The following is a 16,576-nucleotide window of genomic DNA, read 5'->3' as shown; positions in this document are numbered from 1 at the left end:
ATCCCTTGCTCCATATTAAACAAAGCTGCGGTGTTAGCCATTCTCCAGTCCGCCAGCACCATCCCTGCATCAGTGAGGATTGGATAATGTAGGTAACTATAAGGCAGGGGATTTCCCCCGGCTCCTTTTAACAGTGTTGAACATTGTGTTACCATTTTTTTAAGGATTTGAATCTCCTGTATAATTCTCCGCTTCAAGTTTGTTGCTCCCAATATTTCACTCTGCATCCCTATTTTGATTCAGACAGACAGAGGTCTAAACCATCTTATGATTTGGTCAAGTCTCATTTTAGTTGAGTTTCGTGGAGGGTTTCTCTCCACACGGTGAAGTGCATTTTTTCATGATGCCATTCCCAATCTGCCTCATTAACTACTCTCCCTGCCCGCGTGGTATTCCTCTCATCCGACATGAACATGATGATTTCCCCCTTCGTCATATCAACTGCCCACTGCCTGGATATCCCAGAATGGACCGGCCTCCCTGTTCCAGGGGCCATTACTAAAATGTCATTACACTCTTGGATTGCCACTTCGAAACTGCCCTGGAAATGGCAGAGGGGGTAAAACTGGGGCCCGCTTTGTGATCAAGACCCGGAGTTTCTGATGGATGACATGGTGCAGGAGAGGGACATTATCTTCATCCAGGGCTGGCAGGTGGGCCATGACACCATACCCTGCCAGGTTGGTCCGAGGCTGATCCCTGGGCCAGTGAGGTGATAGACTTCTGGGTGGATGCCCAGAGGTGCAGGAAGGAGGTCCGTGCCCTTCTCCACTCCACCAGGGAAAGTGCTCCCATCTGCACATTGTGACCTTGCCCTCACTCTCACTCTGTTACTGCACTCACCTCCCACCAAGGGTCATGTTCTCCCATTCTCACTGAATGCAACACCTTCTCTCGGTCTCTCTCTCAACTCTTCTCTACCCCTCTCGCGAACTCTGCCTGGTGTATGTGCTGCCTACTCTCTCACTCAGGACACCTCTCTACCTTCCCCCAGCTGTACCAGCAATAAGAGCTTTATCAACTGCTTCTGTCTCCCTTAATACCTCTTGCTAATTTTCACATTTGGGAAGGAACCATCCCACACTCGAGTAGAAAGAGCCAAGAGGGATACGGATTTCCCCAACATTCAGCTCCTCACCCCCTAACGGGGAAGGATCCTGACCCTAACAACGACGAGAGACTGACTGACCATGTCCAAGCTCCCGGACTGGGATCTGAGACTCCCGTTGACTTACTGTTCTTGGCACCGTGACTGGCTGTGGACAATGATATCAAGCTTCCTGGTTTTGTGTCTGTGCTAAACACCAAGAGAAAACAGCAGGCAGGTGAGCCTGGTAGCTCTGGCTGAGGGGAAACGCTGCTAAAGGCAGGGTAAGGCAATTAAATAATTCTATCAGTATTCAAGTCAGATCAAAGTGAGTGTGTACAAACACGGAGTGAGCAGCCCAGAGGGACAGTCCATGAGCTGGGTGGGTGTCCCTGAGCACAGTGTCCTTGCACAGCATTGCAATGAGTGCCGTCAATGCACCATGAGCTACAGCACTGAAGGACAGAAGCGTACTGTCAGTGGGTTGGGGATGTGCTGGGCTTGCATGGTGAGGCTGGCATGTGACAGATGTATGTGGATTACATGCAGCTTCTGTCTGTGCAGTATTCCCCGAGAGGTTGGTGTCCAAGAGGGAAAGCCTCAGGAGAGAGGGGCGAGTTACCAGCTCTGACTTCCATGTCAAATTCTCCGTGTTGAGTTTCTCCACAGTGGGAGGGAGGGTATGAAGCTGCAAACTGATGAGGGATCAACATGAATGTGGCTGTTGATCATCAGTAATCATTCAGTCAGCATCTCGCCACTGCCACGCTCAAATCTTTTATCTAAGAGCAGAATAACAGGAACAGGTCCTTCAGCCCAGCAAGCCAGTACTGACACATAATGCCTTTCTTAAGTTAAAAATAAAGCTTTTGACTCTACATGTTCTGTGTTGTTCGGTTCCATGCCTACTTATCTCTGTGGAAAGATACCTCTTAAACCTTGCGAGATTAGCTTATCCACCTCTTATCAGTGCATTTCAGGGACTTCCACATTCTGTCTGGAAAAGAAATAAAAAAAACCTCACCTATCGTATCTCCTTCAAATTTTCCCCCCTTTACCTAAAATCTACGGTTCCTAGTAATTGATATTTCATCTCTGGTTAATAAAAGGGCTCCAAATACCCTTCCATCTATGCCTGCGGTAACTTTGAAAATGTCAATCAAGGCAGATCCTCAACCACTGATTCCTAAGTGAAAACAAACCAAGTTTGTCCAATTTGTCCTTATGGCTAATGCTCTGAAAAATAGACAACATCTTGGTAAACCTTTTCCATGCCCTCTCCCAGACCTCCAAACCATTCTGCTGGTCTGCCAACCAATACGGTACGCAATATTCCAAATGTGCCAAAAATAAATTTCTACATAGCTGCAACTTATTCTGCCAATTTCTGCACTCTAAGCACCGTTAGGTGTCAGCAAGTTTGCCATAAGTATTCTTGAGCACATGATCCACCCGTGCAGCTACTTTCAGGAACTGTACACCAAGATCCTTCAGATGTTGATGCGACGAAGAGTTCTTCCATTTATGGTATACTTTTTTCCTGCAGCCGATCTTCTCAAATGCATCACCTCGCAGCTATCCAGATTAAATTATACCTGCCTTTTCTACATCCAAGTCTCCAGTCTAACTAAATCTTGCTGTATCCTCAGGCAGCAATCCTCACGATCCACACCTGACCCAATCTACAACTCGAGTACGTCGGATGGATCAGTTTTTGTCCAATGTGTACAGGAGGGTCTCCTGACACAGTGTGTCGAAGGCCCGACAAGAGGGGAGGCAACACTCGATATGGTGCTTGATAATGAACCAGGCAAGGTGTTTGATTTATTTGTAGGTGAGCACTTTGGAGAGAGTGACCAGAATTCAGTTATGTTTAGTTTAGCGATGGAAAGGGATAGGTACATGCCACAGGTCAAAGGTTATTGATGGAGCCAGAGCAATTAGGCAAGAATTATGATGCATAGAATGGGTTAGCAAAATGCAGGGGATGCAGACAATGGAAGTGTGGAGCTGGTTTAAAGAACAGATAATGCGTGTCCTTGATAGGTATGTCCCTGTCAGGCAGGGAGGAAGTGATAGAGTAAAGATACCGTGGTTAAGTACAGAAATTGCATCTCTTGTTAAGAAGAAGAAGAAGGCTTATGTGTTGATGAGGCAAGATGGTTCAGATGTGTCGTTGGAGAGTTACAGATCAGCTCGGAAGGATTTAAAGAGAGTTAAGAAGAGCAAAGAGAGGACAAGCGAAGTATTTAGCAAATCGAATAAACGAGAACCATAAAGCTTTCTGTAGGTTTGTGAGGAATAAAAGGATGACGAGAGTGGGAATAGGGCCAGTCAAAGACAGAAGAGGGAAGTTGTGTGTGGACCCTGTGGAGATCGGAGAGGATCTAAACAAGCATAGAACATAGAACATAGAACAATACAGCACAGAACAGGCCCTTCGGCCCACGATGTTGTGCCGAACTTCTAACCTAGATTAAGCACCCAACAATGTACCCATCCAAATGCCGCTTAAAGGTCGCCAATGATTCTGACTCCACCACTCCCACGGGCAGCGCATTCCATGCCCCCACCACTCTCTGGGTAAATAACCCACCCCTGACATCTCCCCTATACCTTCCACCCTTCACCTTAAATTTATGTCCCCTTGTAACACTCTGTTGTACCCGGGGAAAAAGTTTCTGACTGTCTACTCTATCTATTCCTCTGATCATCTTATAAACCTCTATCAAGTCACCCCTCATCCTTCACCGCTCCAACGAGAAAAGGCCGAGAACTCTCAACCTATTCTCATACGACCTATTCTCCATTCCAGGCAACATCCTGGTAAATCTCCTCTGCACCCTGTCCAAAGCTTCCACATCTTTCCTAAGTGAGGCGACCAGACGTGCACACAGTTCTCCAACTGTGGCCTAACCAAAGTCCTGTACAGCTGCAACATCACTTCACGACTCTTGAATTCAATCCCTCTCCTAATGAACGATAATACTCCATAGGCCTTCTTACAAACTCTATCCACCTGAGTGGCAACTTTCAAAGATCTATGTACATAGACCCCAAGATCCCTCTGTTCCTCCACCTGACTAAGAACCCTACCATTAACCCTGTATTCCGCATTCTTATTTGTTCTTCCAAAATGGACAACCTCACACTTGGCAGGGTTGAACTCCATCTGCCACTCCTCAGCCCAGCTCTGCATCATATCTAAGTCCCTTTGCAAACGACAAATGCCCTCCTCACTGTCCACAACTCCACCTATCTTCGTATCATCTGCAAATTAACTGATCCACCCTTCGACTGCCTCATCTAAGTCATTAATAAAAATTACAAACAGCAGAGGACCCAGAACTGATCCCTGCGGAACTCCACTTGTAACTGTGCTCCAGGCTGAATATTTACCATCTACCACCACTCTCTGACCTCGACGGGTTAGCCAGTTTTCTATCCAATTGGCCAAATTTCCCTCTATCCCATGCCTCCTGACATTCCGCATAAGCCTACCATGGGTAACCTTATCAAATGCCTTACTAAAATCCATGTACACTACATCCACTGCTCTACCTTCATCCACATGCTTGGTCACCTCCTCGAAGAATTCAATAAGACTTGTAAGGCAAGACCGACCCTACATAAATCCGTGCTGGCTGTCCCTAATCAAGCAGTGTCTTTCCAGATACTCGTAAATCCTATCCCTCAGTACCCTTTCCATTACTTTGCCTACCACAGAAGTTAGACTAACTGGCCTGTAATTCCCGGGCTTATCCCTATTCCCTTTTTTGAACAGGGGCACAACATTCGCTACTCTCCAGTCCCCTGGTACCAACCCCGTTGCCAGTGAAGACGAGAAGATCATTGCCAACGGTACTGCAATTTCCTCTCTTGCTTCCCACATAATCCTAGGATATATCCCGTCAGGCCCGGGGGACTTGTCTATCCTCAAGTTGTTCAAAATGTCCAACACATCTTCCTTCCTAACAGGTATCTCTTCTAGCTTACCAGTCCATTTCGCACTCTCCTCTTCAACAATACGGTCCCTCTCGTTCGTAAATACCGAAGAGAAGTACTTGTCCAAGACCTCTCCTATCTCTTCCGACTCAATACAGTCTCCTACTACTGTCCTTGATCGGACCTACCCTCGTTCTCGTCATTCTCAGGTTTCTCACATACTCATAAAATGCCTTGGGGTTATCCTTGATCCTATCCGCCAAGGATTTTTCATGCCCTCTCTTAGCTCTCCTAATCTCTTTCTTCAGGTCCCTTCTTGCTATCCTGTATCCCTCCACTGCTCTGTCTGAACCCTGTTTCCTCAACCTTATGTAAGCATCCTTTTTCCTCTTTACTAGACATTCAACCTCCCTCGTCAACCAAGGCTCCCTCACACGACCATTTCTTTCCTGCCTGATAGGTACATACATATCAAGGACACGTCGTATCTGCTCCTTGAAAAAGTTCCACATTTCCACCACAACCTTCCCTGACAGCCTATGCTCCCAACGAATGCTCCTCAAAGTCTGTCTTACAGCATCGTAATTTCCCTTCCCCCAATTGTAAAATCTACCTTATTGTGTGCGCCTATCTCTCTCCATAACCAAGGTGAAATTCACAGAATTGTGGTCACCATCACCAAAACGTTCACCCACTATCAAGCCCACTACTTGTCCCTGTTCATTACCGAGCACCAAATCCAATATGGCCTCCCCTCTGGTTGGACAATCTACATACTGCGTTAGAAAAGCTTCCTGGACACACTGCACAAACACCGCCTTAATCCAATCTACTTGATCTAAAGAGCTTCCAATCAATATTTGAGAAATTAAAGTTGCCCATGACTACGACCCTGTGACTTCTGCACCTTTCCAAAATCTGTTTCCCAATCTGTTTCTGCACATCTCTGCTGCTATTGGGGGGCCAAGAGTAAACACCCAACAAGGTGATTGCACCTTTCCTATTTCTGACTTCAGCCCATACTACCTCCAGAGGCAGATCCCCCTCAAACTTCCTTTCTGCAGCCGTTATACAATTTCTAATCAGCAATGCCACCCCCCCTCCTTTTTTACCACCCTCTCTAATCTTACTGAAAGATCTGTAACCAGGAACCTCCAACAGCCATTCCTGTCCCTCATCTATCCACGTTTCCGTGATGGCCACAAAATCGTCGTCCCAGGTACCGATCCACGCCTTAAGTTCACCCACCTTATTTCCGATACTCCTTGCGTTGAAGTATACGCACTTGAGCCCATCTCTGTGTCCGCAAGTAGTCCCTGTCAGTGCTACCTTCTCCACAGCCTCCCTACAGTCTTGGGCATCCTGACACACAGCTAGCTTACTTGCTGGACTACAAGTCCGGATCCCATCCCCCTGCCAAATTAGTTTAAACCCCCCCGAAGAGTGCTAGCAAACCTACACCCCCAGGATATTGGTGCCCTTCTGGTTCAGGTGCAACCCGTCCTGTTTGTACAGGTCCCACCTTCCCCAAGATGCCGTCCAATTGTCCAAATATCTGAAGCCCTCCCTCCTACACCATCCTTGCAGCCACGTGTTCAACTGCACTCTCTCCCTATTCCTTGCCTCACTGTCACGTGGCACCAGCAACAACCCAGTGATGATGACTCTGTCCTCGCTTTTAGCTTCCAGTCTAACTCCCTGAGCTCTTGAATGACCTCCCCACACCTCTTCCTAGCTATGTCGTTGGCGCCAATGTGTACCACGACTTCTGGCTGCACACCCTCCCCCTTAAGGATTCTGAAGACATGGTCTGAGACGTCTAGGACCCTAGCACCCGGGAAGCAACAAACCATCCGAGAGTCTCGCCCATGTCCACAGAACCGCCTGTCCGTCCTTATAACTAGAGAGTCTCCTTTAACTAGCGCTCTCGTCCTCTCTCCCTTTCCCTTCTGAGTCTTAGAGCCACAGACCCCTTCACTGCAGCTTACACCTGCAAGGCTGTCCCCCCCAACAATTTCCAATGCTGTATACTTATTTTTTAGGGGAACGACCACAGGGGAACCCTGCACTGCCTGCTTCGTCCTCTCCCCACCTCTAACTGTTACCCAGCTACCTCTGTTCTCCGGCGTAACTCTGTCCCTGTAGCTTCTATCAATCACCCTCTCAGCCTCTCGAATAATCCTCAGTTCGTCCAACTCCAGTTCCAGTTCCCTAACTCGTTCGGTGAGGAGCAGGATCTGACTGCATTTCCTGCAGACGAAGTCGGCAGGAGTATCGGTGGTGACCCCTACCTCAAACACCCTGCAGGAGGAACATTCCACCACCTGCGCTGCCATGACTGTACACTTTGTCTCCAAAAACCAAGAACACTGAGTCAATAACACTGACTCACTTACCTGTAGATTTTAAATTTAGGTTAGAGGAGGCCCTACGAAAGTAGGACCTGGGGTCTAGAACACACCCACTCAAATACTAATCACTTACCTTCCCGCCAAGCTATGTGCTCCAACCTCACTTCCGCCCTGTTCACGCGGCTGCTCCCACTCAAATGACCGTTGGTGATTAAAGGGTGAGTATTTATACTCACTGTTCTCCTTCCCGGCTGCCCCTCTGCTTGCCGTCACTTCCTCATTTTCATTTATTTTTCATCTTTTCCCATATTCTTGAGTGTCATGCCCATGTCGGTATATATCCAAGTCGCTGTTTCAATTGATTTCTGTACCCCTTTATCTCTCCATCCTGAACGTGGTCATCTTCTATTCTTCATTAAAGGGCCATGTGTGTTGTTGGCTGTGCCAGCATTTATGTCTCTCTCCGAGTTGCTTTTGAGAAGGTGCTGGGGAACTGCCTCTCTGAACCATTGCACTTCGATGTGCTGTAGACTGGCAGTGAATCAGTCGGTCTGGTTTCACTTCTTTGAGACCTTGTAGTGTTATAACTGAATATCTGACTTGGCGATTTAAAAGGGCATTTGAGAGTCTACCACTGCTGACAGTCTGGATTCACATGTAGGCCAGACCAGTGAAGATGGCAACTTTCCTGCACTGAAGGACACTAGTGGGTCAGATGTTCTTAGTTTTGGCAACCATCAATATTTCATTAGATTGTTAGTTCCAAACATTTTGTTGAATTCGAATTCCATCATCTGCTGTGTCGGCATTGAAGTTCAGGTTTGGATCATTGCCTGGGAAAGGTACACCATTGGGAAATATTTGTGGAAATCTCAGAATCTATAGTCTGGAGAAAATACCGCTAGGCGATCACGTCCCCAGCATGTCCACCATCAGTAGAGGTGTTGCTATTATCGTGACTGACGTACAGAAAGTTGTGCAGTTACATTGTCAACTATTTCCAAGGAGAGCAGAACTATTCATATTTCAGGGACTGCACAGAAATGTAATAGTTTATCAGGCAGGAATAGAAACAGAGGAGACGTAGGCATTTTCAACACTGAGTGGGTGTGCCATATATACAAGTATTAACTTGCAGCTGACATTGGCAAGTCAGTGTAGTTCCTGTGGATGGTCTGCTTGGATTAGTGGTGTCAGCTGCTGCATTTATCCAGGGAGACCAGAGGGCCAAGTGTTCCTATCTGTGCAAGCTTTGGGGAAAAGGTTTACAGCGTATCTGGATCTGCAGAGTCTGCAGAGGGAGGAGCAAGACACTGCTTTATTCTTTCAGAGATTTCCACATATATTTCCCAATGGTATACTTTCTCAGGTGGAAAGAATGAAGCCAATTTATTTCAACAATGCGGAGGTGACAGAGCTGTGCAGTCTTCCACCAGGGAGAGGACTTTACTCAAAAGGCCAAATCACCATTTTGATTCTGGAACTTGTCAGAGTGGGGGACTTATTCATTATGCCAGAGTCCCATCCTCTCACGTATTCACAAGGTCACAGAGGCCATCTCTGTCCAGTGAAGTGAATACATTGGTTCTGTCCAAACAGAGGAAGCAACGGAAAATCTTTTTGGAAAATTAGGGAAAAGGATGTCTGGTGAAAGTGAGGAAGTTTGAAGTTTAGAATTAATAAAGTTGAAGCACTGGAAAAATTAACTGCGTTGAAGCTTGGTAAGCTGCTGGACCAGATGAGTGATGAATTTAGAGGGCAACAGTGATAGGGTTGGAGAATTGAGTTTCCTGGATAACTCTTTTTGGAGATGATGCGAACACGATGGATTAATGGCCTCGCTCTCTCCTGCCTTTTCCTTAAATATATAAGGAGCTCAAAGCTCTCTCCGGTCTAAAGGATCCTGCAGACTGTAAAGCAGCTTTTATGACCACAAATATTTACAACAGGACGGAGGGTGAAAACAGAAAACAAACTGGGGGATAGGTTTATGTCATTAGTGAGGAAACTATGAGCAATTTTTATAATTAATCATAAATTGATCATTGGAGAACAATGTTAGGATGGACCAACGTCAACATAGACTCATGAATGGAAAACTATCTTTGAAAACGGTACTGGAGTTTATGGAGGATGTTGGTTGTGACATTCAGGTGTTGGGAACTCGTGGGAATGGCGTATTTGAATTTTCAGAAGAAGGTTGACACGGTTGTACTCAGGTGACTGAAGAACGTTACAGTCCTTGGGTAATGGGGAGATATCCTGCATGGATTGAAAATTGGATAATGGAGAGAACACAGAGACTAGGGTCCTCCTTTGGACAGAAGGCCACGACTGATTGGATATCACATGCATCAGTGCTTGGAACACCGCTATTTGTAACACAAAAAAGTGATTTGAATGGGAACAACACATACAGTCCTTTTCAGGTGGGATTTATTAGAAGGTGAGTGGTTGGAAAGTGCTTTTGGTAAAAAGGACTTGGATGTCTTTGGTCATAAGTCACGAACAGAATTCATGCAGGGCATCTATTAATCAGGGCAGGAAATGAAATGTCAGCCTTCATTAGAAACTGAATCATGTGTAGGAGTTGTGGAGTGTTGTTGAGGCAGAATTTGGGCTGTTGTGGACAGACTTTCTCTCCTTTATAAATCAATGCTCTCCTTGTCCCAGAGGCAGTGATAAGCTGTTTTATCAGAATAATCTCTGGGATGATGGCAACATGAAGAGAGTGTGAAGAAATGGATGTTTTATTTGTAGCACGGTGGCAGAATAAGATGTGACTGCATTGAAACTTGAAGGTCATTGACGAACACACATTATGTCCAGAGAAAGACATTGTTCGCATGAGAAATTATATTTTACCCATGGTACGTGCTTCTTGGTGGTTTATGTACCTCTGTAGGGCTCCCATGTTGATTGACAGAGAGAGAGTTTCAGGCTCTGAATGAACTCTCACCACCTCAATGTGCAGTTGGTGCGTGATCCTGCACTGACCGTCACATTGTTCACAAATCTGTCAGCAGCTTCAATGCCTAACTCCTGAAAATGTTAGCCAATCCCAACAGCTTCTGACCACCAAAGGGAATGCCGGTCTGCCTTCTCGGAGATGTCCTCCCTCCTCACCATCAACAAACCACATTAATGTATCCATTGTGTACCATTAGCAATGGAGCCAGGAGGAACGGTAAGGAGCAGGCTATCCGTGCAGTCTCTATTTCATTGACTTGTCATGTTGGGTCGTCGATAATATCCTACCATTTCTGTAAAAGTTGCTTGACGGGCTGAATGGCTGCCTCCTGATGTCATGGGAGAAGATCAAGGGCCTGATTGGACAACCCCTGGTTCCTGTTTAACAGCTTATTATCTTTGACAGGACTCCTTATCTTCCTGTGTAATAGTCAGGAGGGAATAAATGGGCTATCCCTATTCTTATCCAATAGTATTGATGGGCTGAATGACCTCGTCATATTCCTGTGAAATGAGCTTGTGGTGCTGAATGTGCGCCTCCCTTTACTGTGGTAATGCACAGTGTCCACGAGGGCTGTTGCATGAATGTTACCAACACTCTAGCAGCACGAGCTTGAATGCTGTCCGGGTCTTCCTGCTCTGGACACAGACTGCTTCAGGAGCTGAGGGGGACACATTGTTCAGAACAATGTGTGATCTTCAGTCACCATCTCCACTTCTGGGGTTATGATGGGGGGAAAACACTGAGGGGCAAGTGAGGATGTTTATCCTGTGTGTCTCCTGCAGAGATTCCCGGGACTGAGGTGGTACATGTCGAAGAACTACAAACATCTTCTCCAATCACTCCAACCGGTGGGAGGTTACCCTTGATTTCCATTTTTTTCATTTCTTCAGGTGCCTTGATACCATCCTCAGTTAAACACTGCCTTGTTGTCAGGGCCAGTCACTCTTACCCTTTTTAAATACATTTTGTTGATGTTAATGGGTCACAGTATAAGTGTGCGGTGTGTTTCCTTCTCACAGAGGGAAGTTACTGTCGAGACGTCTCTATTCCACAAAGGAAGGGGAGATAGATCACTGAGATAGTTGGAAGACAGGGATGGATGGATGTTTCACACGGCAGGCACTGCAGAATTTGGCGCCCAGAGCAGATCAGCCATGATCCTATTGAGGGAAAAGACAAGCTGTAGGTGCTAAATGACGTACTCCTGCTTCTAATGTTCTTGCATTCTGTTATTGGAAGGTTCATTGTTGTTATTTTATTGGATGTTCTGTCAAGGAGTGTTGTGCCAAAGATACCAGAGGATTTTCTGAGAAATATCTGGGTACAGTATGGGGGCATTATTCACTGTGAATCTAGATCTACGACATGACAAAGAAATGAAGCCAGGGGAACTTCAGTAAAGAGAGAAGAGCGAAATGTTTCACAGTAACACATATTCTTCTTCCCAAGAGCGTTTTCCAATCCACAACAAATTGTTTGTATTCAGGGGCTGAAATGTCACCTCGGTTGCTGTGCACCAGGTAGTAGGAGCAAGTCATCTCCAACTGCTCTTGAGTAGCAGATTGAGGGACTGAGGTACAGGACTGGGTCTTTGTCCCACCAGGCATTAAGATTGTGGCTCATCAGATTGTGGTCTCAGCTCCACGTTCCTATCTGCAGTTCATTATCCTTAAGTCACTTACAGGTCAAATATTTAACTAACACACCTTTGAATAAATGCAAACACACAGGTACCATAAACTTGTGGGGCAGAGAATTCCCACTCAAACGGCCTTTTGAGAATTTCTCCTTCTCCCTGTTCCTACCGAGGGTAGACAGTCATTGTTTCTTTTTCTGGTCCCATTCCTCCAGACTTCACAACAAATTATCAGTGTAACTAAGTGTGTGGTATGGTAAATGATATCTGTCTCAGACTGTGTCAGGTTCAATGTTAAGAACAAGTCAGACCGGTTCTTAAATTTGTAAAAATAACTAATCCAAAACCAAAGCAAACTTACTCGAAATACGATGATATACAGTTTAGACATTGACAATATGTACATCAACATTTATTACTCTATAAATCTGAGACACAGAAACATGCACAAAGAAACGCAAACACACACGCGCACACAAACACATACACACACACACGTTTGAAGGCAAACAAAAATAAATGAAACTCTGCAGAATATTAAATCGAAAGACCTTTGTCCAAATAACAGTTAATTTCATGACAAAAACAAAATTGAAAATGATTCAATTGTTATTCTTCCTCTAAAGTTATTCTGCCTCACAGAAGCTAATAGCAATGGGGTTTCCTCCCGGAACAGTTGCATTTGGCTGAATTCCCTTTTCTGCAGGCAGTGGAGAGATTCCAATGAATCCTCAACAGGAACCCTCCTTGAGCGGGAAAGATGGCTGATTGGTTTTCATCTCTGACATGTTGCTGTGGAAAAGCACAATTCAAGATGGAGCAATGACCGTTTGCTTCTACGACCGGTTACAATTTCTCCCTCTCTGATCTGAAACATGCATTAATGTGACCCGACCACCAACCTGGACGATATCAGGTCTGGTTGAACATTCCCCTGATTGCATGACTCCATCCCTGTTAACTGCTCCATTTTGGAATGATTGTAATTTATCATTTGAAGGTATGTTTATATGTGTCGGCATAATTTTGTACAATAAATTTATGTCTTTATAGTACCTGTGTTAAAATGAATATGTTGTTTTCTAAAACTGAATCCTCAGTTTTATTCTCTCATCCATTAGCTATCCCCCCCCCCCCGCCCCCCATAAACTCTCGTCACGGTCTTATATGGTTCAATATAAACATCTCCCGATCTGTCGTTCTCAGGCCTGACGTGCTCTAATTTTGTACAGGCCATTAGGGGCATGGACACGGGAAACAGCCAAGGTTATTTTCCAATGCCTGAGGAGTCCAAAACATAGGGTAATGATTTAAGGTGGGGGGGGTGGGGAGATGAAAAAGGTACCCGATGGGTAATTGTTTTCCACAGAGGGCCGTGCGTGTATGGAATGAGCTAGCAGCTAAAATGGTGGAGGCTGGTACAATTACAACAATTAAGAGACAATGGATGGGTGTATGATTAAGAAAGGTTTAGGTGGTTATGGGTCTAATGTTGGCAAATGGTACTATTTCAGATAGGAATATCTGGTCGGTGCAGATGAGCTGGACTGAAGTGTCAGTTTCCATGCTGTATGACACTGATTCCATCTGGACTTCGTTCTAGCAAAGAGTAAAGTGGAACATCTGTGAAAAGCTTCTAGGACAATTGCATATTTTTCTTTTAATTTCGGGGTTCATTACTACACACAATATGTTCGACGTAGTCTCAGCATTGTCATGTACAGATGCAGTAAAACATCCCGATGATTATACCCAATAGCCTTTGCATGAAACAGCGTTATTCGCTACACTTACCGAATCACTTGCTGAATCTGCTGACTAGATTTATGTGGCTCATGTACCGGGACACACAAATCCCTCTGTACCAATGCTTTCATCAATGTTTCTCCATTTAAGTAGGTTACTGTTATTTTGTCTGTTCAACGCAACAGTGACTTCCCTTAATCCACATTGTACTGTTTTGTGCTAAAGGTTTGCTCACGAACCAGCCCTGTGTGTATCCCATTGCAGAGTCTCCATGTCCAGATAAATGGCTTTCTTGGTGAATGAGGTAATTGATCTCCAAGCCAATCAGTCCTATCAACAAGTCATTGGTACAGATTGTAAATAGTTGATAATGTCACACTGATCCCTGAGTCACTCCACCAAGTTACAACTTTACAACCTTAAAATAAACATTTATCCCGAATGTTTATTCCCTGATAGTTTGACGGGTTTAACCTTTGCTGGGCAGCAGGCCTCATCTTATGCTTTGTAATGTACTTAGTGGGCTGAATGACTTCAATCTTTTCATGCATAAGTCCTTAGAGGGCAGAATGGTCTCCTCCTGTCTCTTTATAATGATGCTGACTGACTGAATGGGATCTTCTTTTACGTCTGTTACATTACAGAGTGCTTGAGAGAACAACATATGCGTTAGGAGCAACAGCTGGCCATTCAGCCCCTCGCGCCTGCTACACCATTCAGAATGTGCATTGTTGATGTGATTGTAACGAAACATCCCTTTCCTGTTCATCAAAGATCTATGGAACTCAGCCTTGAGTGTTTACAGTAACCCAGTCTTCACTGCACATTGGGCATGAGAACACCACAGATCACACAACCCGAAAGAGAAACAATCATCCCTGTCTCAGTCTGAAATGGGAATGCCCTTATTCTCAAAATGTGTTCCCCTCAAACCAATCACCATTCTTTTGATATATATAAGGAGTCGACAATTAGAGACAGATATCAACCACTCAGCCCCTCAAACCTGTCCACTTTCCCAATAACTCCTAAATCAAATACTTACTAAATTCAGCCTCCACTGACCTCGTGGAAAGACAATTCCATGCACGACAAGATCATATGAGCAATGAAACCTGGAGCAGAATTAGGCCATTCAGCCCATCTAGTCTGTCATGACATTTGATCACGGCTAAAATATTTCTGAATCCAATTCTCCTGCCTTCTCCGACTGAACATTGATAACTAATTAATAAAAGAAAGTATATATCTCTGTATTAAAGACAGTGTGTGCCTGTATGTGGGGTTATGTTCGTGTGTTTGTGTGTAAAAGTCCATATCTACGTGCGTATATCTGTAGGCATGTGATATGAGTGTTAGTGTCAGTATCTCAGTTTGTGTGTACCTCTGTCTGCATCGCTGTTCAATATTGTTTTTGAAGTAAATAGATTGAAATTGGAATCAAAGTCTCCCTCCTCTCTATCTGTCCCTGTTGTTCATAGAGTTAATAGAATCGCTAGTGTGTGAACAGGCCCTTCGATCCAACAGGTCCACACTGACCCTTCGAAGAGTAACCCACCCAGACCCATTCAAACGCTATCGTACGTTTACCCCTGACTAATACCCTTAACCTACATATCCTGGGTACTATGGACAATTTAACATGTCCAATTCACATAACATCCACATCATTAGACTGTGGGTGGAAACCAGAGCACCCAGTGGAAACCCACGCACACACGGGGGGAATGTGAAAGTCCACACAGGGTGAAATCGAGCCTGGATCCCTCGCGCTGTGAGGCAGTGGTGCGAACCACTGAGTCTTATGATTAGATTCATACAATACTACTCTCTGCTGGCCTCCCCACACCACTGTCTCAGTGGCACAGTATTTGACTCTGAGAAGATAGCAAATCCTTTGCTATGAATCTCTCAAATTGCACGGTCGTTTGATTTTTCGAATAATACATTTGGAAGCACAGAGAAGTTTTGTCTGATACCAAACGATGTTGTTCCTGCACCTTGACCAACACTACTGGGCCTTTTTCGGGACTTTGTATTACTTTATCAAATATTTTTTAAGCATTGCAATTCACAGAATGAGAATTCAATTCATCTCATCTCCTGACAAAATGGTTCACTCGGAGGTGAGCATTTCCATTCTGACAAGCCCAAGTATATTTGCAACCCTCCAACTACCAGCATCGTATGTGTGTGTGTGTTGATGGTGCTGTCAGTTTGGATGGTGCTGTGAGATGCTGCCCTCTCTCCCACCCAGACTGAATCCACGAAGGCTATCACCCTCTGCCACTATCACTGCAGGAGGGTGTGGAGGCCAGCTGAGAGAGAGATTGTGTCATTTTAAGCACCACAGAGACTGCCAGACCTGCAACCTCACACAGATACTCACAGAGACAAATACAGACACATAGCTACAGGGGGTGGGGGGAGATGGATATCGACCACTCCACCACCCAGCTTGGCCCTTCTATCCTTTTCCGAGCTGGTTCTCCTGGAATAGGAGATAAGGAAGGATGGAGTGGGGGTGGGAGTGGGTGACCCTGCTGTTAAGTGCTTGTGTAGGTGGGTGGGGGGGAGATGGTGACGTGTCCAGAGGGAGTAAGTCAACAGTGTTGTATCTATGCAGTGCTATTAGTAAAGGTAGAGGGGAAAAGAGAGGAAGGGAAGGTGCTGCATGCAGCAATGAGAGTGATGCAGCATAAGACTTGTTCTGGGGTAGGTGTTATCAGAGATGTACAGTGAAGTAGAGAGAATACGGTGAGCCTTATGCTGACAGAGTGGGGTAGGTTATTGATGCTTGTCTGTATTGCTGGACATTTCTTCAGACCGCAGTTACT

The sequence above is a fragment of the Chiloscyllium punctatum genome, chromosome 18, assembly GCF_047496795.1.
Source record: "Chiloscyllium punctatum isolate Juve2018m chromosome 18, sChiPun1.3, whole genome shotgun sequence".
NCBI classification, from domain to species: Eukaryota; Metazoa; Chordata; class Chondrichthyes; order Orectolobiformes; family Hemiscylliidae; genus Chiloscyllium; species Chiloscyllium punctatum.
This window is presented reverse-complemented; position numbering follows the sequence as displayed.